Source organism: Diabrotica virgifera, chromosome 3 (assembly GCF_917563875.1).
Source record: "Diabrotica virgifera virgifera chromosome 3, PGI_DIABVI_V3a".
NCBI lineage: Eukaryota > Metazoa > Arthropoda > Insecta > Coleoptera > Chrysomelidae > Diabrotica > Diabrotica virgifera.
This window is the reverse complement of record NC_065445.1, coordinates 101243750-101271259: the sequence shown is the minus strand read 5'-3', so window position 1 is coordinate 101271259 and position 27510 is coordinate 101243750. Positions and strand designations below refer to the sequence as shown.

General features: G+C 31.5%; 1 protein-coding gene across 1 annotated transcript in view; it reads left to right on the top strand.

The window, feature by feature from the left end:
* Positions 1-2572: 2572 nt before the first annotated feature.
* LOC126881231 (polypeptide N-acetylgalactosaminyltransferase 2) overlaps positions 2573-27510 on the top strand; it is a 94496-nt gene continuing 69558 nt past the window's right edge. The window contains exons 1-2 of the mRNA XM_050645375.1: positions 2573-2671; positions 16153-16220. The gene's annotated coding sequence lies outside the window, so the exon portion shown is untranslated. The remainder of the gene's footprint in view (positions 2672-16152; positions 16221-27510) is intronic.

Here is a 27510-nt window from a genome sequence, read left to right as displayed (position 1 = left end):
TGTCAAAATTTGTCACCAATGGATTATTTTTCAATATTTTGGATTGAATTTTTTTCTAACATATTCTTTGAATTGTACTTAATATGCTTATTTAATTTAAAACTAAAATAATTCTACCATAGCTTCGAAAAAAATTCACAAAAATGTGCTTGATATGTTGATTTCAAACCATACCCCCTCCTTAAGGGTGTCTAGTCGGACAAATTTTGATATACAGAGTGAATTTTATGTATGGAAACACTCAATTATCTCAAAAACGGCTTGGACGATTTTTATAGATTTTGGTAGGTAGGGGTTTTCTAATGCGGCCGATATGATAGTGCTAATTAAATTGTTGTCATATTTTCCGTTTTTCTGGAAATCTAATGAACTTTCTTATTTCAAATAGAACACCCTGTATATTTTTTGTGTTTTGTAGTTCTTAAGAAATACCAATTATTTTTCATGTTATATTCTCTATACCTAAATGCCATAATTTCGAAGTTATTGCTACATTTATTTTCAAAAAAAAAATTAAACAAATTATAAAAATCAATTTTTTTGGCCCGGGTAAACTATTTTAGGTTGTTTGGATCATTTTGAACAAAAAAGATCTTTTGTAATTTCTCTCTAAAATTAATCGTTTCCGAGTTATAAGCAATTTAAAACTGAAAAAAATCGAATAATGACGATTTTTAAGGTTCAGGAACACAAGTAAAAAATATGATTTTTGAAATTACAAAGTACCTATATTCAAGTCCAACTCTTCTTCTAATAGATTGCCGTAATATTTTTTGCCTCATTTTATTCTACAATATTGCTTTTTAATTTTTAATGATGTGCATATGGGAGGCCGGGCGATCGGGCTACATTAACAACAAAAAAACAATGTTTTAAAATAAAACAATCTCAAATTACTTATCGGTAGCTGATAAAATAAGGCTTGATGTTGAATTTGGGTACTTCGCAGTTTCAAAAATAACATTGTTAATTTGTGTTCTTGAACCTTGAAAATCGTCATTATTCGATTTTTTTCAGTTTTAAATTATTTATAACTCGGAAACGATTAATTTTAGAGAAGAATTACAAAAAGTCTTTTTTGTTTCCAATGATCCAAATAACCTAAAATAGTGTTTACCCGCGCCAAAAAAATTTATTTTTATAATTTGTTTAAAATTTTTTTTAAAAATAAATGTAGCAATAACTCCGAAATTATGGCATTTAGGTATAGATAATATAGCATGAAAAATAATCAGTATTTCTTAAGGAATTCACAACGCAAAAAATATACAGGATGTTCTATTTGAAATAAGAAAGTTCATTAGATTTCCAGAAAAACGGAAAATATGACAACAATGTAATTTGCACTATAATATCGGCCGCATTAGCAAACCCCTACCTACCAAAACCTATAAAAATCGTGGAAGCCGTTTTCGAGATAATTGAGTGTTTCCATACATAAAACTCACTCTGTATATAGGAACAGTGGAACAGGGTAAGGTTTATTTGTGGAACAGGTTAAAAATTTGGAACGGTCAGACCACGAAAACGTCACATGTATTTTGTCCGACAGAACTTCCAATTGATTTGTAATCCTTTCATTAAACTCTCATATGCAAAAATCAGGCTGTTATTTATCACCAAATGGGAATTATAATGAGTGGAACATGTAGAATATGTCAAATGACAGGAATTATGACAGGTGATAAATAGCAGCCTGATTTTTGCATCAGAGTTTAATGAAAGGGTAACAAATCAATTGGAAGTTCTGTCGGACAAAATACATGTGGCGTTTTCGTGGTCTGACCGTTCTAAATTTTTAAACTGTTCCATAATTAAAACTTCCCCTGTTCCAGTGTTTCCATATATCAAAGTTTGTCCGACTAGACACCCTCAAGCTATTAACAAATTTCCAGCTTGCTATTAATCAACTTTTTTTTTCATACGCGGGATCCAGACCTAATTGGCCTCCAAAAATGTGGATGAATTGAATGTTATATCTTTCATTAAGCAATAATCATAACCTCTTTTAATATGGATGTGATTTGATTTGTAATTTAGATAGGTCCAAGAAAGGTAGTGTGTTCTTATATTTCTTTTCCACAGTACTTAAATGTTATTGTCTATTCTTTATTGTTTATATTATTCAGGAATGTGTCCAACAATTCTGATCCATGTGGCCATATTTATAATACATCATCTACATATCGCTATCATACGGTTTTAAATTTTGTTTAGAAATAATATTTGTCTCTTTTTTCCACAAATATATTAGTTAATAAATAAAATAAAGCAATTTTTTACCAAGTAACAAAAACAAAATTTGTTTAATTTATTACTGTTCTGTATTTTGAGAAGGATTTCCTAAGTATAGATCGAAACGTCAATAATCTTACTTTAAGGTAAAAATATGCTTTCCAATATGAAAGTAAAGCTTCAGAAGATGCCACAAGAAATAGCTTCAGAGCAATATATTGTCTAGTATATGAACATTTCTAATATTGTTAAAATAATAATAAAATTGTAATTATAAAAGAATTTATTATGAATATATTTGCAAATAAACTATAAGTATATAAATTTGTTGCAGGTGCCGTAAAAAAATATTTGTGACGGATGAACTTCCATCTACCTCAGTTATAATTACATTCCACAACGAAGCCAGATCAACCTTATTAAGGACAGTTGTCAGGTAAATATATTAAATTTAACAGAACATATTATAGAAACAAAACAATATACAAATTAAAAAAATGTATAAACATTTTCAATTTCTTTGCAACACGAAAATGCAGCAGCTGCATAATACTCTGGTTAACTCGGAGGGTGCAGGAAGAGTCTATACCGGTTTCGGAGGTCTTTTCCCCCTCATCAGTAGTACAATATTCTCTTCTCTCCCACTTATCCACGCATTATACTTTGGGCCTTTCCGAATTGCAAAGAAAGAGATGTCACGAATGAACTAGAGCCATCTACCGAAAAACAAAGTAAGTTAGTTATCAATCGAAGTAGCACAGAAAACGACAATAAATATCGTCTCCATACCACCAGATTGACAACAGGTGGAATACTTTCTTTGGTTACACCTCCTGAGATTTTACCCCAGGCTGTGGGTGAAAAATAGGTCGATTTCAGGATATAATTCAGGAATTTTTGAAACCTATCAGGTGTTGTAAAGGACGATGCCAGGAATAACTTCTACTAAAATGTAACCAAAAATATTGTGCGCTTTTTTTTAATTGCGATTTTCATTTGTTAAATTTGCAATTTTTATTGATTTTTAATTTTGTAGCTTAGGATATTGATTTTAGAGAAAAACTTTTTAATGGAAAGTTGTAGTAAATTAAAAAAAAAACTACAATTTGAGCTATGGTAAGTTTAATTTCGTTAATTGGTTATTGCAAAACAGCCTGCGAAAGGTCCAAAATGGCCGTTTTTTACAATTGCATTATTTATTGTACAAATAATTTTTTTTATTTTTTAAAGCTTTAAAATGAAGATCTTTCAATTCCAAACATAAAAAAAATTGTAAAGCCAGATTGACGAATTTGTTGCTTAGATATTATAAATTATTTATCCCAAGAGGTCAAATGTCGAAGGCTATAAATTTTTGAAAAAAAATCGTAGAGAGTTGGTGAAACATCTAATCTCATTCTAAAGAGTTATATTTTCATATTCTGATGTAAATAAATGCGTAAAACATTTTTAAACCTCTAATTTTTGGGTTTGAAAATAAAGGGGCAAATTTCGTTATAAACATTTAGAGCTGAAGCGACCCTGTACATCCTATGAGTTTTTAATTTACAGATTATTGTTGCTGAAGATGAAACAAAGATTTATAAAAAAATAAAAAATTTCTACGACCAACTGAAGCCGAGCTAATTTTTGGGATTGAAAATAAGGGGGCAAATTTCGTTATATACATTTAGAGCTGAAGCGGCCCTGTACATCCTATGAGTTTCTAACTTACAGATTATTGTTGCTGAAGACAAAACGAAGATTTATAAAAAAATAAAAATTTTGTACAACCAACTGAAGCCAAGATAATTGTTTTTTTTTCTCAAGTCGTAGTGCCTTTATTTATAACAATTAAGAAATTATTTTACAGTCATTGACTAAAGAAAGACTTATATTATCTTAAAATAAAAATTATTATAAAATATAATTACATTTAATTATTAAAAATTATTTTTTAAATCGGTGCTTTTGCGACCGGCCGAATTTTGAAAATCGCCCGGCTAGGTTCAAATCCGAGCAGTCGGAAAATTTTTACGTAACTTGTATTAAATTTTGACAGAAAACAATTTATTAATATTACCATTATAATATACAGTCTATTTACCACTGTATTTGTTTTTCTTGATAAACTTTTATATGTGAAATTTCATATCTGAAGAAATAATATTACAAAAATGATACATATATATGAAATATATAACTATATTTTTAATTTTTTCATTGTTATATAAATATAATAATAATAATAATGTTACTTCTTACTATAATATACAATATATAACTTTTTCTTCTTGTAGTGACTATTCTTTTTGGATTTCACATATAAAAGTTTATCAAGAAAAACAAATACAGTGGTAAATAGACTGTATATTATAATGGTAATATTATTACATTGTTTTCTGTCAAAATTTAATACAAGTTACGTAAAAATTTTTCGAGCGCGCGGATTTGAAGCGAGCCGGGCGATTTGCAAAATTCGGCCGCTTGCAAAAGCACCGATTTAAAAAATAATTTTTAATAATTAAATGTAATTATATTTTATAATAATTTTTATTTTAAGATAATATAAGTCTTTCTTTAGTCAATTACTGTAAAATAATTTCTTAATTGTTATAAATAAAGGCACTATGATTTAAGAAAAAAAAAACAATTTTCTCGGCTTCAGTTGGTTGTAGATAATTTTATTTTTTTTTATAATTCTTCGTTTCGTCTTTAGCAACAATAATCTATAAGTTAGAAACTCATAGGATATACAGGGCCGCTTCAGCTCTAAATGTTTATAACGAAATTTGCTCCCTTATTTTCAAACCCCAAAAATTATCTCGGCTTCAGTTGGTCGTAGAAATTTTTTATTTTTTTATAAATCTTCGTTTCATCTTCAGCAACAATAATATGTAAGTTAAAAACTCATAGGATGTACAGGGCCGCTTCAGCTCTAAATGTTTATAACGAAATTTGCCCCCTTATTTTCAAATCCAAAAATTAGAGGTTTAAAAATGTTTTTCGCATTTACTTACATCACAATATGAAAATATAACTCTTTAGAAGGAGATTGGATGTTTCGCCAACTTTCTACGATTTTTTTTTTCAAAAAGTTATACCCTTCGACATTTGACCTCTTGGGATAAACAATTTATAATATCTAAGCAACAAATTCGTTAATCTGGCTTTACAATTTTTTTATGTTTGGAATTGAAAGATCTTCATTTTAAAGCTTTAAAAAATAAAAAAAAATATTTGTACAATAAATAATGCAATTGTAAAAAACGGCCATTTTGGACCTTTAGCAGGCTGTTTTGCAATAACCAATTAACGAAATTAAACTTACGATAGCTCAAATTGTAGGTTTTTTAATTTGCTACAATTTTCTATTAAAAAGTTTTTCTCTAAAATCAATATCCTAAGCTACAAAATTAAAAATCAATAAAAACTGCAAATTTAACAAAGGAAAATCGCAATTAAAAAAAAGCGCACAATATTTTTGGTTACATTTTAGTAGAAGTTATTCCTGGCATCGTACTTCACAACACCTGATAGGTTTCAAAAATTCCTGAATTATATTACGTTTTTTCACCCACAGCCTGGGGTATTTTCAAAATTTGTAAATCAAACAGGATGCCGAGGAAATTAAGATGAGAGAATTTTAAATAATTCACAACTCATCTGCTCAGCGTGGTAAGTTCCAACAAGAAAGATTCCTTAATACTCCTACAAAAGAGTAAATTAATTAAAAATGTATAAACATTTTCAATTTCTTTGCAACACGAAAATGCAGCAGCTGCATAATACTCTGGTTAAATCGGAGAGTGCAGGAAGAGTCTATACCGGTGTCGGAGGTCTTTTCCCCCTCGTCAGTAGTCCCATATCCTCTTCTCTCCGACTTATCCACGCATCATACTTTGGGCCTTTCCGAATTGCAAAGAAAGAAATGTCACGGATGAACTAGAGCCATCTACCGAAAACAAAGTAAGTTATCAATCGAAGTAGCACAGAAAACGACAATAAATATCATTCCCATACCACCAGATTGACAACAGGTGGAATACTTTCTTTGGTTACACCTCCTGAGATTTTCAAAATTTATAAATCAAACAGGATGCCGGGGAAATTAAGATGAGAGAACAATATACGTTTAAACACAAAACCATAAAATCAAATATCTCAGCAAACAAAGCAGCTAAACCAAAAAAAAGATACGTTAATAAATATATATTCTATAGCGCCCATGAAATATAAAAAGAAGAAAACATCACAAAACAAAAATAAAAGAAGCTATCGAAATCACTCTTTATAGTATTTAATGAAAACTGCAATCAGAAAGAGTTTGTGTCACTACTGACAAAAAAGTCATAAACGATTTTTAAACACAGCACCTAGAGACTTGCAACTTTTTTCATTGTCTTCAGGATGACGTCAGGAAAAAAGTTTACAATATAAAAATGGCTGGAAATGCATAATTGCACTTTAAAGTGAATAACATGCAATCAAAAATGCATAAACATGTCAAAATTAATGTATTAAGGACCAGATTTTATTATTTGGGGGGTTTTTGGAGTCACTGAATACGAATACGTAGGTAATCATAACCGACCTCCGATGCACCTGGTGCCTAGGGTTAATCTGTCGTGCTTAGCACAAACGTCGTATCTGCAAAAATCGGAAAGAATGAAATTTTTACTTTTTTCTAACCCAAATGTGCATATCTATCTTATTTGCTTACTAAAAATGACGTAAGTTAAGCCAAAACACATTAAACATACCGCGTCTTATGCCATATCCTGTGTAAATGTATACGAATGCTTAAACTAAAATCGATTTTACTCGAATGTGATGTCTCTGCAGATACGGCGTTTTTGCTAAGCACGGCAGTATTGCTAAGGCACGTCATCTAGAGTTTCGAGGATTTTCGGCACTCAATTGATGCCAATAGATTATTCGGAGGTTTTTGGGATCGCTGAATACGAATACGTTATCAGAACTAACCTCCCGGAGCACTTGTGCCCAGGGTAGCTGCTGAGGTATATCATCTTCTGAAGTTTCTAGGGTTTTCGACTCTAATTTGATACAAATAGATTCCTCGGGGGTTTTGAGGTTGACGAATAGGAATATGACATCAGGACCGACCCCCGGAGCACCTAGTGCCCAGGATCACTGCTGAGGCACATCATCTTCTGCAGTTTCGAGGGTTTTTGGCACTAAATTGATACAAACAGATTCCTCGGGGCTTTTGGGGTTGACGAATAGGAATATGACATTAGAACCGACTCACTGAGTACCTTGCGTCCAAGGTGATTGATGTGCACGTCATCTTCTGGAATTTCAAGTGTTTTCGGTTTTCGGAGGTCGGTTCTGATGGCGTATTCGTGTTCAACAATCCCAAAAAATTCCCTCGAGTAGTCTATTTGCATCAATTTAGTGTAGGAAAGCCTCAAAATTCCAGAACATGACGTGCATATCCCCATACAGAACAGTGACCCCAAAAACTCCCTGAATAACAAAATTTGGCCCTTAACATACTGATTTTGACTTATTTATGCACTTTAAAATGCCACAGGGCCGCGCCGTCCACGTGTGCAATATGTGCGGCGCACACAGGCGCCAACAATTAAGGGGCGCCACTAGATTTGTTACAAAAATTTTACGCTGGTAAAAACAACACTTACCCATTTAACGACATTCTACACCTTGGGCAAAGAATTAAGGATTTGCATGAAATTTTAGTATGTTATAGTTTACTTCAAAAAACTAAGACTTGATTTTTTAAAAATTGTTTTACCGTGCCGTTTAATTACTATTAAGGGTCAAAGTTAAGTTTTAACATGGGCTCTTATGGGAATTCTTAAAAAGTTAATAACTTTATTCCTAATTTCCGTAATTTATTATAATTTATTTTTATAAAGTACCTATTCAATACTGAAAGGTATGATTTGAGTATTCTGCTATAAATGCATTGTTACCAACTTTCGCTTGCATATAAGTTTCCCCCCTTTCCTCTGAGAGGCATACCCCGCAACGAAGGTGTAGAACGTCGTTAACTACCTTGCCACCCTGCATATCTCAATTTTAAAGGTAGGTACGTTATATATTGATTTATACAATCTACATAAACAAGAAACATCCTGTAAAGACATGCAGCCACTGGTCCAGCAGAATTTATGCTTTAAAGCCATTGTAAAAAATTTTTATAGAAATGTATGATGCTTTATGTAGTAAGTACCTATAACACATTCGGATAAATTTAATCTTGATTCAAAATATCAAGCTAGACATTTAGAAGATAAAATATCAACATTTACATTCATATTTTCAGTCCATATATACCTAGGTATGGTGTCTTTCAAATAAGCTGGCCGTGGAGATATTCTTTTCGGACGGGAAAAAAACATTGAAAACCCTTCAAAATGTTCTGATGAAAGTTAACTTCGTTAGCAAAATTTTACAATCAAAAACAATGAATATGCAGCCTGCCTTAAATGCTTTACAAGAGTTAAGGACGTAGGCGCAAAATTTCGGAGCAATGTGTTTTAAATTCATTCTTTTTTTTTTCAAATTCTTAGTATTTTTGAAAAATTTAAACCTAGAATGAAAGATTGCATTATTACGAGGGCCGAAAGTCCGTAAAAACTTCTATAATGTTTATTTAATACGTTACAGGAGTGAAAAAAAAAATTAGTGTGATTTTTAATTTTCAAGATCTCATTCAAATGAAACTTTTTGGTTAGTCTAAGGGACTTTCTGCCCTCGGTAATAATGTAATCTTTCATTCTGCGTTTTGAATTTTTCAAAAATACTTATTAGTTTTCTCAGGATTCGAAAAAATGAATTTATTTAAAACACATTGGAGCGAAATTTTGCGCCTACTCCATTAAAACAATTCTTGCTCTAGTTTCGGATAGATAGAAAATTTAATGATGTTATTACTACAGCAAATGAAACTTCAGAGAAACTGGATGTGGAGCCCAGTTTTCAATCAGAAATACAGTTCGGCGTCGGAATAAAAGCAAACAGTTCGATTACGAACATAAAGACGAACTGATTTTGGATCCCAAAAGTCATACAAAGTTCATTTATTTTATTGTGTTCTCGACTAAGCATTAATTTCAGTAAATGAAAGATTTTCCATATTTTCAAATCATGTTGACTATTTCAAATTTTTATATAATTTAAACGACAGTGACAGTACAGAACACTCACAATTAAAACTTTTGTGTAGAAATTTGTAAAATAAAATGAGATTTAATGATCATTTAGATATAGGGGGAGACGATTTAATTGAAGAAATTATACAGCTTCAGCCTTTGTTAAAAGAATTAAATAATGTTTTTAAAATTTTAAAATTTATATTTTTAAACGAATTTGCTGCAGTTTGCCCAAATTTAGCAATAGCTCTTCGCATTCTGCTCACTCTGCCCATATCTGATGCCACTGCTGAGTGATCTTTTTATAAACTGAAACTTTACCAACGACCATACCATCAGTCAAGGGCGGTTGATACATTTATCTACCATCTCTATAGAGTCGTCAGTATTAAATCAAATTGATATTCACCATAAAAAGATTTTTCAAATTGAAGATGCGAAAAGTTAATTTTTTATAAAATAGCTAAGTATTTCATGTTTTTCTACCTATATCTTTAGTTTTTTATGCTATTACGCCAAAGATTTATTTTTACTTAATTATTTGAACTTGCTTTATTTTCCTGTTGCATGTGTAAGAATTTTTAGTTATTTTTTTTTATTACAATAAATAATTGTTCATTTTGGGCGCCATTAAATGTTTTGCACACAGGCGCTACCACGTGCTGGCGCGGCACTGAAATGCCATTAAGTATTTCCTCCACTTTTTCTATTGTTAGTAGACTTTTGCAAAACAAAACATAAAAAGTTCCAGATCTATAGGTGCAGTATTTAATAAAAGAGTTATTTTTTCCTAAATGCCCTGGTCTAGTATGACACATGTGACTCTTTTTTCGTGATTTTAACAAGAATTTAATAGAATTGACAACACTGGACGGAAAAGGATGCCGCTCCAAATTTCATTATTTTCCGTTTTTAATCGATGTAAGGTAACTCAAATGCGCTCTATCGACTGTACCTATGCTAGCGAATAAGTAGTTCTAAACGGCGTAAAATAAAATAGAACGAAATATGCTTTATTGGTAGTGTAAACCATGCATAATCACTAGCGATAGTTTTTACTGTTCAATTTACAAACCTTTATATTAAGGCTTGGATTCATATAAATACTCCAGAGTAATGAGCTAGACATAGACCATGTTCGGGACACTCAAAGATGCAGGTAGCTGATTATTTTTTTAGTTATTGTAGACCTATAGGAAGAAAACCTACCTGTTTCCTGCCTAGAGTTCGCGTCCGTTTTTTAATTATTAACAATTTAGTGCAAAAATCGCGATTTTTTCGATTTTTTGCAGCCTATTCAAAAGGTAAATAGTTGACATAAAATTACAAAATTTAATTTTTTAGAACATTAAAAAACCTTCAAAATGTCGATTTTTGAAAGTTAAAAAGTTAATTGGTTGCTAAGCAAACGGCAAAATATATGAAAATCGTTATTTGTTAATAACTTTTACTAAAACTACCTTAGAACTTTAGTGTTTCACCCAAAGTTGGGTATTGGAGATTGGAGGTACTTAACAAACCCTCAAAATTTGAGACCTATCCATTAATTAGTTTAAGAGTTATTCTAATTGTTTATCCCAGAGACCTTTATTTTGCAATAACATAAGACAGAAAATAATGAATATAGAGCAATTCTGTGCATGCCAAATGGAAGTAGAAAACTGATTCTATCAAAAGTACTCAAAAAAGATGAAAAAAATTATTTAGTATAGTCAAAAATCCTAATGCCAAATTTGTGAAGTTTTATAGTTTATAAACATTTAGAATAACTTTAAAAATATTGTCCGTAGAAAAAATCATTTTACATATTATTTTACACGAATTTTTAAAAATGTAGTTCAATTGGTGACTAGTCGTGGTAAGTAAAGGGGGAGCTGGGAGCCGACAAATGCACGAGTTCGAAAACTAAAAAAGTCAACTTAAAACTACTATCATTTTCGGGATCTACTGAATATATTTTGATCGTTCTTTTTTAATCTGCATTTAATTTTTCTGTACGTTACAAATATGCAATTTTTCTAGACATTTATTAATTAATAAACACTCTAATTTGTTTAAACAATTTCTGAAAAAATAATGTTTTCCCAAAAATCCATGATTTTAATCATACTATCGTTATTAATCATAGAAAAAGTTAAGGTATACTTTAATAAATAAATTATCTTCAATAAATAATTATCTAATAAAAATAATTTATTTATTAAAGTGTACTTTAACTTTTTCTATGATCATTAATGATACTATGATTAAAAAATAGATTTTTGTGGGTGTTGTGAAGGTACAATGTTTGTGCAAATTTTTTAAGAAAAAATAGGAATCCCATTTTTTAATGGCATTAATGAGATTCCTTACTTATTATAAACAAATTAGCTGTGAATTAAAAAAAAAGCATGTGGCTAACTTTGTCCCAAATGAACCCAGGCTAATTTTTTTAATTTGAAAATTCGTGTTAATATCTTTTCGATTATATAAAAAGATTGTTTCTACGGACAACATTTTTAAAGTTATTGTAAATGTTTATAAACTACAAAATTTCAAAAAATTTGGCATTAGGATTTTTGACTATATTAATTATTTTTTATCTTTTTTTAATACATTTTGATACTCTTCTACTTTCATTTGGCATACTCAGAATTGCCCTATCTTCATTATTTTCTGTCTTATCTTATTGCAAAATAAATAGTGGAGTCACTGAAGGTTGATATGAGCTATTACCTCCGATTTCGTTGAACCTCCATAGAATTACATGAAAATTGGTGAGTGGTTAGAGGATATCTCGAGGAACAAAGATGACATGGTGCCAACTTGCGCTTTTACCTGGGGGTGGATGCCACCCCTTCTCGGGGGTGAAAATTATTTTATTAAAAATTACCTCATAATTCGATAGAGGGACAAATTTCAAGCAAAATTTGTTATATAAAGTTATTAAAATAAATCAAAACTTTTTGAGTTATTAAAGACCAAAGATTTTAATTTTTCTTGAGAAAAATGAATGTTTTTAACCAATTTTTCATCAATAACTCAAAAAGTGTAAGTTTTTAGAAAAAAGATATTATTATCAAAATTGAAGCTAATAAAAAATTAAATAAACCTCTTACTAGAAAAACCTTTTAATTTTAACTAAAAGTGAGTTATAGGTAATTGAATATATATTTTTTTCGGCGAGTAAAAAACTCTAAGTATTCAAGCTGAAATAACGGGAAATTGATGCATTTTATAACATAAACTTATTAAACATTTGTCAAAATACTTAAAAATATCTATCAAACGAGCCCCGGACATGTTGATAGCGTTAAAATTTATGCTCCAAATTTTGTTCAAAATTTATCTTTTAAAATTTTTTCCAAAAAATGTTATTGTTTTCTGTTTTAATAACTCCGTTCGTGTTTACGATATCAGGTTTATCTAAAAACTGTTTGAAAGTTAATTCCAAGTGCTTTTAAAGCACGTTGAACCTAATCTTTTAAACCCCTTACTTTTTTAAAAATAAAAGGTAAAATGACCCCGGTTGCATGGTTCCCACAGCAAAATTTAAGATTTAAACGTTTCTATCCCGGTTATTTTTTACCCTATAGAAGTAGTAAAACAGGTAAAATATTTGGCACAGAGAAAACTAAAATTTGGTTATATGTAATTTTTTACGTATATTGAGTAATTTTGGAGTTATTATCAAAAGAATATGAGAATTAAATAATTTTAAAAGGTATGATTTTTTTAAATTATACCTTTTTTTCAAAAATATGCATTCTAAACTGGTCAAAATTATGGAAAACATTACTTATGCTAATATAAAGAAGTACTTGTAAGGATTACTATAAATTTTAATTTTTGTGGGAATGGCGTATGTTTTATTTTTCACTTTTTCCTATAAAATTCGAAACGGTTCTTTTATTTTCATTATAACTTGCTTAATTTTGACGCTATTACCTTGTTCTGAAGCTCATTTGATAGGTATTCTGAGGTACTTTGACAAATGCTTAACAGGAATATTTTATACATTGCATAGTTTTCCCGTTATTTAAGCTTGAATACTTAGATTTGAGTACTCGTCGAAAAAAATACACATTCAATTGCCAATAACTCACTTTGAACTAACATCAGTTTAGTTCTTTATATGAGGAATGTATTCAATGTTATATTATCTACAATTTCAGTAATAACAACTTTTTTTGTAAAAGCTTATAGTTTTTGATTTATACGCGAAAAACCGATTTAAAACATGCATTTTTTTACGAAAAAATAAAATTTTTGGTCTTTAATAACTCAAAAAGTGTTGATTTATTTTAATAACTTTATATAACAAATTTTGCTTATAATTTGTCCCTCTATCGACTTATGGTATTATTTTTAATAAAATAATTTTCACCCCTGAGAAGGGGTGGCATCCACCCCCAGGGTAAAAGCGCAAGTTGGTATCATGTCACCTTTGTTCCTTGAGGTATCCTCTAATTACTCGCCAATTTTCATGAAAATCGATGGAGATTCAACGAAATCGAAGGTGAAAACCTTCAGTGACTGCACTAAAAGGGCTCTGGGATAAACAAATAGAATAACTCTTAAACTAATTAATGGATCGGTCTCAAATTTTAAAGGTTTGTTAAGTACGCCCATACCCAACTTTAAGTGAAACACTAAAGTTCTAAGGTAGTTTTAGTAAAAGTTATTAACAAAGAACGATTTTCACTTATTTTGCAGTTTGCGTAGTAACAAATGACCTTTTTAACTTTCAAAAATCGACGTTTTGAAGGTTTTTCAATGTTCTAAAAGACTGAATTTTGAAATTTTATTTCATTTATTTAGCTTTTGAATGAAGTGCAAAAAATCGAAAAAATCGCGATTTTTGCACTAAATTGTTAATAATTAAAAAGCGGACGCGAACTCTAGGCAGGAAACAGGTAGGTTTTCTTCCTATAAGTCTACAATAACTAAAAAAATAGTCAGCTACCTGGATCTTTGAGTGTCCCGAGAAAATCCTTATTACTCTGGACTAAAATAAAATAAATCTAACTGCGTAACGGTAGAGCTTCTAGCTCGCGCATTCGGCTCGCCAGCGGGCACTGAACACGCATCGAACGCACGCTGTCCCACCAAAGTTCCCACTACTACCTACGAATGCTAGGAGATGGTCCGTCGGAATTATGTAAAATAGAGATCGAGGTAACAGAAAGTGAGTTCAAGCTGGGGAACTGATCTGGCAAAAAACTCACCGGTCCCTGGGAGCCACCCGGATTCCAACGGAACCGGAGTTTTGCGGTGTTCTGGTCTAAAAAGACTCTCTGGTTCAAACTGATCTAGCGAAAACAAAACAGGCTTTGACGAATTGAGTTAAAACCAGCCGTGTAGCGGTTCAGAATTGATGAATTGCTCGCAGTGACCGTAACCGTGAATTGAACGGTTACTCCCATCTTCATCTTGGTGATTTGTCGATGTGTGTATGTAAATATAATAACATCATCATATTTTAACATCAGTACATTTTATTTTATCAAGACATTTTATTTTTCTTTACAGATAACTACTGGGGTACTGCCTTCGAGCCGGAGTGGAGAATTGTAATATTATTTTGTTACTTTTATTTTATTGTATTGGGTTAAAAGAATATATTTTTCAAAAGTGAATAACCATTTTCAATTTCATTGCAACACGAAACTACGGCCGCATCATTATTCCAGTTCAATCAGAGAGTGCAGCAAGCAGCTCTACCGGTTTTGAAACTTATTAGTCTCTCATCAGGAGGCACATATGCTGCTCTCTCTGACCCAACTAGGACAAACCCCGGAGTGCAGTCACGGATTGCAACGAACGAAACGGCAGGGATGCCCTAGTGGCAACTGCTAACAAAAGACTAAGTTTTCAATCTAATATCACATAAAACAACACCAAAAAATGTTGTTCCACGTCCTAACAGACTGAAAACAATGGGAACCTTCTCTGGTAACACCTCCGAGGCTTCTGCAATTTGCAAGCCATAAGGTTATCATTGTTTTCAGTCTGGTAGGACGTGGAACAACATTTTTTGGTGTTGTTTTATGTGCTATTAGATTGAAAACTTAGTCTTTTGTTAGCAGTTTCCGCTAGAGCATCCCTGCCATTTCGTTCGTTGCAATCCGTGACTGCACGCCGGGGTTTGTCCTAGTTGGGTCAGAGAGAGCAGCATATGTGCCTCCTGATGAGAGACTAATAAGTTTCGAAACCGGTAGAGGTTTGCTGCACTCTCTGATTGAACTGGAATAATGATGCGGCTGTAGTTTCGTGTTGCAACGAAATTGAAAATGGTTATTCATTTTTTATTTACATGTTTACTCTGAATAGAGTACGAAGGGGACCATTCTCGTTGGAACTTTACCGCGCTGAGCAGATGGGACGTGAATTATAAATTGTAAAATTCCCTCATCTTCCTTAGTCTCAGCATCCATTATGGCTTGCAAATTGTAGAAGCCTCAGAGATGTAACCAGAGAAGGTTCCCATTGTTTTCAGTCTGGTAGGACGTGGAACAGCATTTTTTGGTGTTGTTTTATTTGCTATTAGATTGAAAACAGCCTTTCGAATATATTTTTATTTAAATTAAACCTACGTTTTACTTAGTCTGTTGTCCGACTCAACTATCCGTTACAACTTAAATGCTTAATACTGGTACCCCCAAGCTTCAATGTCGACTGACATATTTTATAATAAATTCAATGAAATTGAGATGATTCACTTGCTTCTTCGTAACTCATGAATTAGCGTTATACTTTCGACGTCTGCATCCTTTTCTTTATTACATTTTGTAATAAATATCTATTAATGTTTCAGCGTCTTGAACCGAAGTCCGGAACACCTAATAAAAGAAATTATTCTTGTGGATGACTTCAGCGACAACCGTAAGTAATTTTGATTAAAATTATTATTATTTTTTATTTATTTGATACACTGCATTTTTACAATCTACTCTATATACAAAGTAATAAGTAAATCTGGTTCTGGGGCTATTTAGCAAGTATTCGAATTCACTGATGATGGACTGATAGGTCCGAAAACGTTCTGAATTGGACACTTCTTTTCAATCCATTGGGATTTTTAAAATCTTTAATAAATATACTAATTACATAGAAGTGGTTTTTACTTCATGTTTGAGTTTTTAACTATATGGTATACAGCCAACCTAGGGAACTACCCTTTTTAGTTAATAAGTAAATGGTATGTAAGTCAATTAACATGGGTTAGGTACCGTGCAATGACGGTTCTCTAAGCATTATTGGGGTAGATCATGGGTAGATCGTCTGGCCATATTCTCTTCAGTCTTCTTTCAGCAAGTGCTTGGGTGAATAAATTATTTATCAATTCGGCGATTTTTATATTTTATTGAATGATTCTTTATTAAGTCCTTGATTAGTGGGATGTCCAGATCATTGTGAAGTATCTGGTTGGATACGTACCATGGAGCTTTACTTATCATACGGAGTATTTTGGACTGGAATGTTTGGAGTATCTTCGTATTTGAAGGTTTACTGCAGCCCCATAGTTCTATTCCGTATGACCAAACTGTTATAAGTATAGATTTGTACCTACAGAAGCAGCTTATTTTCAAGAGATAACTGAGAGCTCTTGTTAAATAGCCATTTCATATTTTTTAGTTTAAGATCTAATTGTTTACGTTTAGTTTTAATGTGCGTTTTCCATGTGAGCTTTTCATTCAGATGCAATCCCAAGTATTTGACAACTGGTTTGATGGGAATCGGAGTATTATTTATAAAAACTTGAGGACATGCAGATTTTCTGGTTGTAAAAGTAATTTGTACTGATTTGCTGGCATTAACATTTATTTTCCATCGCTTGAGCCAGTTTTGTAATTGGTCTAAATGATTTTGTACTTTTTGTGATGCTACATTAGGGTCGAGATCCACTGTTAAGATTCCCGTATCATCGGCAAAAGTAGCTAAGAAGGTATCATTTCTGGTTGAAACAGGGCTGTAAATAAATATCAGATACATAAATGGGCCGAGAACGCTACCCTGCGGTACACCAGATTGGATGATGTGGTAATTTGAGAAGTTATCTTAAATTCTGACTTGGAAGTATCGATCAGTAAGATACGATTTTAGAATAAAGTATAGTTGGTCTGTTAGGTGTAATTTCAGTTTATAGAGGAGACCTTGATGCCATACCCTATCAAATGCCTGTTGTATATCGAGAAACACTCCAGCGCAAAACTTTTTCCCTTCAAGAGTTGTTTTAATTATATTTACTATTGTGTGGCATTGTTGGATGGTTGAGTGTTCACGTCTAAATCGGAATTGGTGTTGTGATATAATTTCGTTTATGGGGACAACTTGCTCGATTTTATGGAATAACAGCCGTTCTAATACTTTCGACATTATTGTGAGTAGGCTTATAGGGCGATATGAATTTGCTTGTGTTGTTTGTTTACCAGGTTTCGGAATCATAGTAACTTGAGCTAATTTCCATTGTATTGGAAAGTAGCGAAGACGTAGTATATTACTGTTAATAACACCACTGCTTTTCTCGGTAGCTTCTGAAGTAATTCTCTGTTATCACATCATAGCCAGGGGCTTTCTGAGGATTTAGCATTTTTATTTGTTGTCGAACCTCTGTCGGAGTAAATGCTGTCAGAGGAAGAGATAGTTGACAAGGAGTTTTGGGGTACCTTTTTATATCGTCATCTTCATCGTCATTGTTTTCTGGTGCTGAGAATACAGTTGCAAGATGCTGTGCGAATACTGTGGTTTTTTCTTCATTTGTGCGGGTCCAGGTCATCTGTTTTTCTTAAAGGTGAATTTGTTATTGTCGGTCGTTTAAATTTTTTTGTAGCTTTCCATATAGATTGGTCTTCACGTGAGAGGTTCGAAACATAAAACTAGAAGGAATCGTTAAAATTATTAAAATTATTTATGCCTAAAATAAAAAAAATCAGCTAGCAATATTAGCACAAATATTTTTTAGTAATAGTCTAAAGTCCCATTGCAGAATCACTACGTTCATAAGTTAGTTAATTAAAATCACATTTTCATATCATGACATATGGCACAGAAGTGCGCGAAGACACCAACAAAACGAAACAGATGCTAAGGGTTGCCGAAATAAAAACCCTAAGAATAATAATGGCGAGAACAAAAAGAGACACGGTGAGAAATACAACCATTACAGAGCAATGCAAAATTCAAGATGTTGTAAGATGGGGAAGGCAGCGCAAGAGGATGTGGTACTATCGATAACCATGTACGAAGAATGGATGAGAGTAGACGCTCAAAAATTGCCCTAGAAAACAACCCTAACGGTTCAATACCCCCGGAAGATCAGCTAAAAGATGGAGGGATAGTTGGCAATCTACCTCTCAGGAAATTAACCAGATAGAAAGGTTCAGAATTAAACAGATCGAAAGATATCCACGAAGTAAAAGAAGAAGAAGACTTTTATATAAATTTCCAATAAAAGCTATTTTGTTCAAATACGATGATAAAAGATTGCCCGTGAAATACTTTCCTCAAACTAGAACTAGGGTTGTTGGCTATTAAAAACAGGAGGTATCAGAGGTAAAGTGAAAGAAAACTAGCGCGCAATTAATATGTTATGACTGTTAATAATACATATATAATAATATACCGGGTGTCCACTTATATTTTCCGTCATTTTAACTGCCTATAACTTCTAAACGGTTCAAGATAGAAATATGCGGTTTTCGCTGAAATGTTTTATTTTAGTAAAAGTTTTGTCTGAATGGATTGAATTTTTTATATCGCTTTCAAATACGAAATAAAAAATGGCGGATTTTTTAAAAAAAACTTTGTTGATTTTTTTTTAATGGAACACCCAGTATATTTTTTTGTAAATTGAAAGAAAGATCATTCACCTATCCAGCAATATAAAGTTTTTCAAAATCGGTTGTCAAATCACTGGGTAATTAATTTTTAAAATGAGGGGTGCAACGTGGATATCACAAACCTAAATAACATAACTGAGCAAAATGATACTATGTTATGTGATTTCCATATTGCATCTCTCTTTTTAAAAATTAATTTCTAAGTCATTTGGCAACCGATTTTAAAAAATTTTATATCGCTGGATAGGTAAATGACCGTTTTTTCAAGTCACAAAAAAATATACTGGGTGTTTTAATAAAAAAAGTCAACAACGTTCTTTTTTTCAAAAATCCGCCATTTTTTATTTAAAAGCGATATAAAAAATGGTCATTTACCTAAAAACTTGAAAAAACAGTCATTTATCTATCCCGCGATATAAAATTTTTTACAATCGGTTGTCAAAAGACAGCAATTAATTTTTAAAATGAGAGATATCCACGTTGCACCTCTCATTTTAAAAATTAATTACTCAGTGATTTGACAACCGATTTTGAAAAACTTTATATCGCTAGATAGGTGAATGACCTTTCTTTCAATTTACAAAAGAATATACAGGGTGTTCTATTTAAAAAAAGTCAACAAAGTTCTTTTCAAAAATCCGCCATTTTTTATTTCGTATTTGAAAGCGATATAAAAAATTCCATCCATTCATACAAAACTTTTACTAAAATAAAACATTTCAGTGAAAACCGCATATTTCTATCTTGAGCTGTTTAGAAGTTATAGGCAGTTAAAATGGGGGAAAATATAAGTGGACACCCGGTATATACTTTACAAAACTTTCTGCCAAAAAACATTAAGATACCCAAGAAGAAATGTTAAGTGCGGTTGGAACGCTTGATAGAAGTGCCACACAACAAGCAATTCGTGTTAAATTAGAAACTTCACAAACTGTTATAAGCAAACTTTTGCAACTATATCGTAAACTGGCACTCTGAGAGAAATGTTTAGGTGGAGAAAGACAACCAACAATCAGTGTTGATGTTTTATCTTAACCTGTACAATAGAATATATAGTGAAGGACAAAATTATGGAATAAATTCATTTTTTTGAGAATCGGCAATTTTGGAAAGAAAAGCCGAAACAGGTTGATTTTTATATTTGAATTATGATTTTGGCTATATCGTACTCGTGACGTCATCCATCTGGGCGTAATGACGTAATAGATGATTTTTTTAATGAGAATTTTTCAAAGAAAGAACGAAAACTGCCAGATCTGTTCACAAATATAAAGAAGGACGTGTCATGTTCTGAGGAAGCATTATGATCAGTAAAAAAATCCTTTAATTTTCATTCAAACAACTATAACAGCTCGCAAGTACGTTAATTGGGTTCAAGAACCTGTAGTTAGGCTCTGGAGAGTTGGAATGGTAGATAATTTAAATTTCTTGCATGATAATGCACTTCCGCATACCAGCAGAGAGGCCTGCTTGCTCGCCTGACGTTAACCATATACGCTCTGAGCTTCGCTGGTGTCGCTCCTAGCGGATTTCTAATGCAACTTTCACCGGTAATTTTTAAATTTATTATTTAATTGTTATCGCTTAATATTTACAACGCAAAAAAGTTATTAAATTGTAATCGATTTTTTTAAGATTTTGCTAATCATTTTAACGTTCTATTAATGAAATATTAATTTTTTACTTCGGATACTTTCACAATTATCGTGTAGATGGCGCTTAGATTAATTTATAATTACATATTACGAAATATTAAAAAAACTTAAATTTAGTATTTAAAACGTAAGTATATTTAAGGTAAAAATATACACCACAGCTTTGACCAACTAATATCATTTCCAATTAATGTTTTTAATTTTAATGTTTTAAATTAATCACTTTGACATTGATGTCAAATTTCCAGTAAAAGCTTACAGACTTGTCACTACTGGCGCTCGCGAATTTTTAATTATCCCCTCTACCTACGAGCTCATAGCGTATAGAGCATTTGTGAGATATGCTTAACAGAGAATTAGAGATCGCCGGGATAATCCACAAAACACTTATATTAATTTAATATAATAATAATTTATTATAAAATAAACAATTTATTATAAATATTATATTAAACACTTATAATAATTTACGATGTCGGGATAGTATCACGAGGTTTTTCCTGGTTTTCCCTCGTGATTTACTATGGAATCTCTAACGCGAGAATTTAACTGTCATCGTTGCATTTGGTTGTCTTTTTAAAGACAGATTACATGCTATGATTTTTTTTGTGACGGATATTCTTGAGTTGGGATTGATTTCATATAATCGAATGAACTATCTTTTAGTAAAGTCGTCCAGGAACGCAACTCATAAATATTGGCGATATCATTTTAAAGTCTTCTACTTTAAAATGTATAATAATATACGTCTGAATTGCCAATATAAATGAGTCAGATTAAATAAATTATTAGAAGAATTTTTTTACTTAGCAACAACATTTTTGTTTATTTTAGTAGTATTTTGTATTTTGACAACGAAACCCGATTTGGGCTTCGAAACGTTAATAAAATCATTTTTTTGGTAAAATTGTGGCTTATTTCCCATTGAAAATAGTTGACCATAAAACACTGCTCGGTACTAGCTGCCTTTGAAGAATACCACAAAAAATGTTGACAATTTGATTAGGAACGTGCCCACGCAAATTGAAGCTTACATAAGCGTGGTAATACTTATAAAAAAAAAACAAATAAATGAAAACAATTTAAATATTATACATAGTCCAGGCTGTATCGTCGCCCCCGTTGGGTAAATTATTCCTATTTGAGTGTTTTGCACAAACTTACTCAAAAAGAGGTTTTTTTTTTCTTTGCTTATTGGCTTTGGATGACTTGATCCATTCAGCCACGATAGATACTAAATTACTGTTTGCTACAATACTCCAAAAAAAACCAAAAAGGGGGGTGGAAACATTAAATTGACCGGCAGGTATACCCTTCATTCATGGCCCTAACCAACTTAAATTAATTTACAAACAATGAAATTGACAAAAAAACTAAATGCTAATACTTAATACTAATAAATATACATATAAGTTTTTTTTAACACAGCGCTAAGGCTTCAACCCGGTTTGACACCGGGGAGGTTTAGACTTTCTTTGTGTTTTTAATCTCTTTCTCTTTTTATTTTATAATTTATTATACTTTTTTATTTATTTTTTTTTGTTTTTTTTTTTCTTTTTTGTTTTTTTTTTTGTTTTTTAATATTTTTTGTTATTTTTTGTTTTCTTTTTCTTGTTTTTTTTTTAATTTTTTGTATACATATTATTTTTTTTTAATTTTTTCAATATAAATTTTTATACAATTTTATTCTTATTACCTCCCTGTAAAATTTCACAGGGAGACAATATTACAAAAGTAGAAACATAAAACAAACAATAATTATTGCTAAACACATTCAACCGGACTCATTCAGTGCAAGTTAAATTTTCCTTTTAGTCCTTTTTAAAAACTCCCAGTAGTCCAGAAAGCCACTGCGCATCCGCTAGGAAAAATATTCTAATTCGGATTTCTTGCACAATCTTACTCAAAAAGGACTCTTTTTAACAAATTTGCATGTTGCCAGGACCAAAAGGTGGTCAAAAATTTTTTAAACGTTTTTTTTTTTGTTTTTTTCCTAAAATAATTTTTTTTTACGAAAAAAAGTTTTTTTTAGGTTTTTTGGATCATTCCAAACAGAAAAGGCCTTTAGTGACTTTTCTCTAAAAATGATAGTTTTTGACATATAAGCGATTAAAAATTGAAAAATTGCGAAATCGGCAATTTTTAACCCTCAAAAACTATGTGAAAAACTGAAAATTTGAATGTTGCCAAGGTAGGTAGATATTCTTTAAACATCGATTGATGAAATCCCGAAGAGTTTTTTGCAATACAATTTTTAAAACTCCTTTGTTTTTTAATTGCTAATCAAGCGTGCGCGACAATATTTTCCACCGACAGTATGGTGCAAATGAAAGGAATAAATTCGTTATTTCGTAAACCGGTGCCTTTAAGGAAAAATCCCGAAACAGGTCGATTTTTATTTTTAAGTTATGATATTGTGGCGTATATGGTATACTAGTGACGTCATCCGTCTGGGCGTGATGACGTAATCGATGATTTTTTTAAATGAGAATAGGGGTCGTGTGTTAGCTCATTTGAAATGTTCTTCAATTCTCTATCCAGTAATGTAAATATATACATAATTATTTATACAGGGTGTCCTTCTACTTCTTTTTTTGTCAAATAATTTAATTTAATAAAAAAATTTTGGACACCTTGTATAAATAATTATGTAAATGTTTACATTACTAAATAGAGAATTGAAGAACCTTTCAAATGAGCTAGCACACGACCCCTATTCTCATTTAAAAAAATCATCGATTACATCATCACGTCTAGATGGATGACGTCACTGGTATACCATATATGCCACAATATCATAACCTAAAAATAAAAATCGACCTGTTTCGGGATTTTTCCTTAAAGGCACCGGTTTACGAAATAACGAATTTATTCCTTTCATTTGCACCATACTGTCGATGAAAAATAGTGTCGCGCACGCTTGATTAACAGTTAAAAAACAAAGGAGTTTTGAATATTGTATTGCAAAAAACTCTTCGGGATTTCATCAATCGATGTTTGGAGAATATCTACCTGTCTTGGTAACATTCAAATTTTCAGTTTTTCACATAGTTTTTAAGGGTTAAAAATGGCCGATTTCGCAATTTTTCAATTTTTAATCGCTTATATGTCAAAAACTATCATTTTTAGAGAAAAGTCACTAAAGACCTTTTCTGTTTGGAATGATCCAAAAAACCTAAAACAACTTTTTTCATGCAAAAAAAAATAATTTTAGGAAAAAAACAAAAAAAAACGTTTAAAAAATTTTTGACCACCTTTTGGTCCTGGCAACATGCAAATTTGTTAAAATTAGTCCTTTTTGAGTAAGATTGTGCAAAGAATCCGAATTAGAATATTTTTCCTAGCGGATGCGCAGTGGCTTTCTGGACTACAGATGATTTGTTTAATCTTAGAATTTCGACGAGACAAATATAAAAGAGAAGCATTATTTTGTGGAAAAGGTATTTGTTCTTGAATCAAATTGTGCATCAAATACTTAACTGCATCATCATTATGTTTGCATTCAAACAACCAATGATTAATGTCATCAACATATCCATTGCAAAAAGAGGTTCTTATAACCAAATCCACAGGGTGCCAGGCGGGACCGTGGTCAAAAATTGTTTAATCAAATTCACAAAAATATTTTTTTTACTTCGAACAATTTTTTTTGATCATTTGGGCCATTCTAAGCAAAAAAGTTATCTTGTTATTTTTCTCTAAAATTGATTGTTGTCGAGTTATACACGATTTAAAATTTGAAAAACGCGAAAATAGCCGTTTTCAATGCTTAATAACTCGGTTAAAAAGTATTATTATGAATGTCAGGAAGGGGCCAAATCAAAGTTTAAAGTCCCCCCTACAAGATCCTGAAGAAATTTGTGTCATAATAGTATTACTAAGCTGTTATTTTTAATTATCAACAATGAGCGCTAAGCCGGTATTAGGCGGCCGTCAATGGTGAATGCGAAAGAGATGCACCATTCCCGCCGTCCAATGGTGAATCACACTCGCACTCACATAGACGCTCTTAGCGCTCATTGTTAATAATTAAAAATAACAGCTTAGTAATAAAATAATGACAAAAATTTCTTCAGGATCTTGTAGGGTGGGCTTTAAACTTTGATTTGGTGGCTTTCTGACTTTCATAGAAATAATTTTTAACCGAGTTATTAAGCATTAAACATGGTCATTTTCGCATTTTTCAAATTTTAAATCGCGTATAACTTGACAACAATCAATTTTAGAGAAAAATCACAAGAGACCTTTTTTGCTCCGAATGACCCAAATGATCTAAAAAAATTTATCTGATGTGAAAAAATTGTTTTTGTGAATTTGTTTAAAAAAAATTGTTTACAGAATTTTTCGACCACGGTACCGCCTAACACCCTGTGGATTTGTTATAAGGACCTGTTTTTGAGTAAGTTTGTGCAAAAAAATCGAATCGGAATAATCTACCTGACGATACAGGCTAGACTAACAAGAGTTTATTAATTTATTTAATTTTTATGGATTGGTGATTAAATTGCTTTAAAATAAATATTGTTTGATTTCCTATGTTGTTTTTTTTATCTTCGCTCGAAGTAAAAAAATGACAGATGAGTCCATATAAAAGTGTGACTAAAGAAAGTTAAATACCTTTTCGATTGGAATGAGTTTCCGGTAAGTGGTTAGATAGATTGGATTGAATTTAATTTGCAAAAGCAAAAACATTAACATCTCAATTTATTAGACCATTAAATTGGGTTCAGTATTTATTAGTTGCTAATTTAAAAGGTATTTAAATCAGTAATATATAGGTATTCGGATCATCGGATTGTTGGAGCTTAACTTTTATGGTGTAGTAAATTAGTTCACATTTCAACAGTTATAATAAACTAATCCAAATGAAAATATCTAAACTAAATGTCAGATTATAGAAAATAGACATATCACTCAATGATTAGTTTCTAAACGCATTAAACAAAAAAACGAAAACAAGGACTAATAAAATAACTCGACACAAGTATCTCTGGAAAGTAGGTAACTTAATTAAGAAAGGATATATATATTAGAAATTATAAGTAACATATTAGTATACACGGATGAAGAAAAATACTGACAGTACGAAAACAGTAGTTAAAAGTATAAAAAAGTAGAGAACAGAAGTCAAATAATTAGAAGACAGGTTAGGCATTTTCTAATTCAAGACACATATTTAAACTAATATGAAAAAATATCAAATATTAATTTGGGTCTACGTAATAATATAGCCAAAGCACTAAGCAAGAAAACAATAGATTCTGTAGTAAATAAAAAGTAAATCAAACATGATTAGACAGAAAGGCTATTGAAGAAATAATGAACTAAAATTTATTCAGTAGGTCTTCGTCAAAATATATGTATACAACATTTTTTTTCTTATTGGATTCCTTGTCCCAATCCTTTATTTTTTTGACCGCCTAAAAATTGAGCTCTTTGAGTCATAAGTAAGCTTACATACGTTGTCGTTAATGATTTCTCTCCTGTATTTGATTATCCGACAATATTACAACTCAACGAATTATTAAAATAGACAAGAAAAATCCTAAATTTTAAGAGTTTACGGAAGGCTTTAGGTGGTCGAGAACCAAAGTTATGGTAGTTTTATTTTTAACTTTAATCTGACTTATCAAATACGTGAACGCTAGTGCTTCTGGCAATATAAAGCCATAAACCATACGTCACTGCATGAGGTCACCTCCGGAGGGGCAAATAATATATGTATGCTTAATAGTTTTTTTAATAAATCAAGTGTATTTTGAACAAAATCTAATTTTGGTATATTTTAGTCGGTGTACAATCTCATATTCGCGGTGAGACAGGTATCAGAAAAAACTCTAGAGCATAACAGTAAGTTGTTTCTCTGTTTTATGGACTTGGAAAAAGCATTTGATCGCGCGCCACGGAACAAAATCTGGAAATTATTAAACTGTAGAAATGTGAAACCGAAGTTAATCCAAGCAATACAGAGTATATATAAATGTACACGTAATAATGTAAGAACGAACAATCGCTCATCTCTAGAATTCTACATAAGGACAGGTGTAAGACAAGGTGGTGTTCTGAGTCCTTTGTTATTCATCGCTCTAATGGACGAAATTGAATGCAGGGGTAAGGTAAAAAGAACTAGGGTTGGGGTGTATAAACTTCAACAAGTTTACGTGTCAGAGTTGATATATGCCGATGACCTGGCAATTGTGGCAAAATCAGAAAAATACTTGCAAGTGAATGTGAATGTTTGGAATGAAGCCTTTAAGAAATTTTGGATGAAAATAAATATTGAAAAAACAGAAGCTTTAGTAAAATAATATCGAAAACTCAAGAAAATATAAATGTAAAGCTGAATAATGAGACCACTACACAAGTAGAGGACTTCAAGTATCTAGAATCAACAATGAATGGGCAAGGAAATATAGAACAAGAAATAAACAGCAGAGTAATGAGTGCAACAAAATTATACTATACACTAAACAAAAGTTTTATTAGGAAGAAAGAAGTAAGCCTGAAAACAAAAATGGAAGTATTTCAAACTGTATATGAGCCGGTGCTACTCTACGGTAGTAAAACGTGGACAGTGAACGACAACATCCGTAGTAAAATTCAAGCATGCGAAATGCTATATTTACGTGCGGTGTCCGGGGTGACCAGACGTGATCGTATAAGAAATGAAGACATACG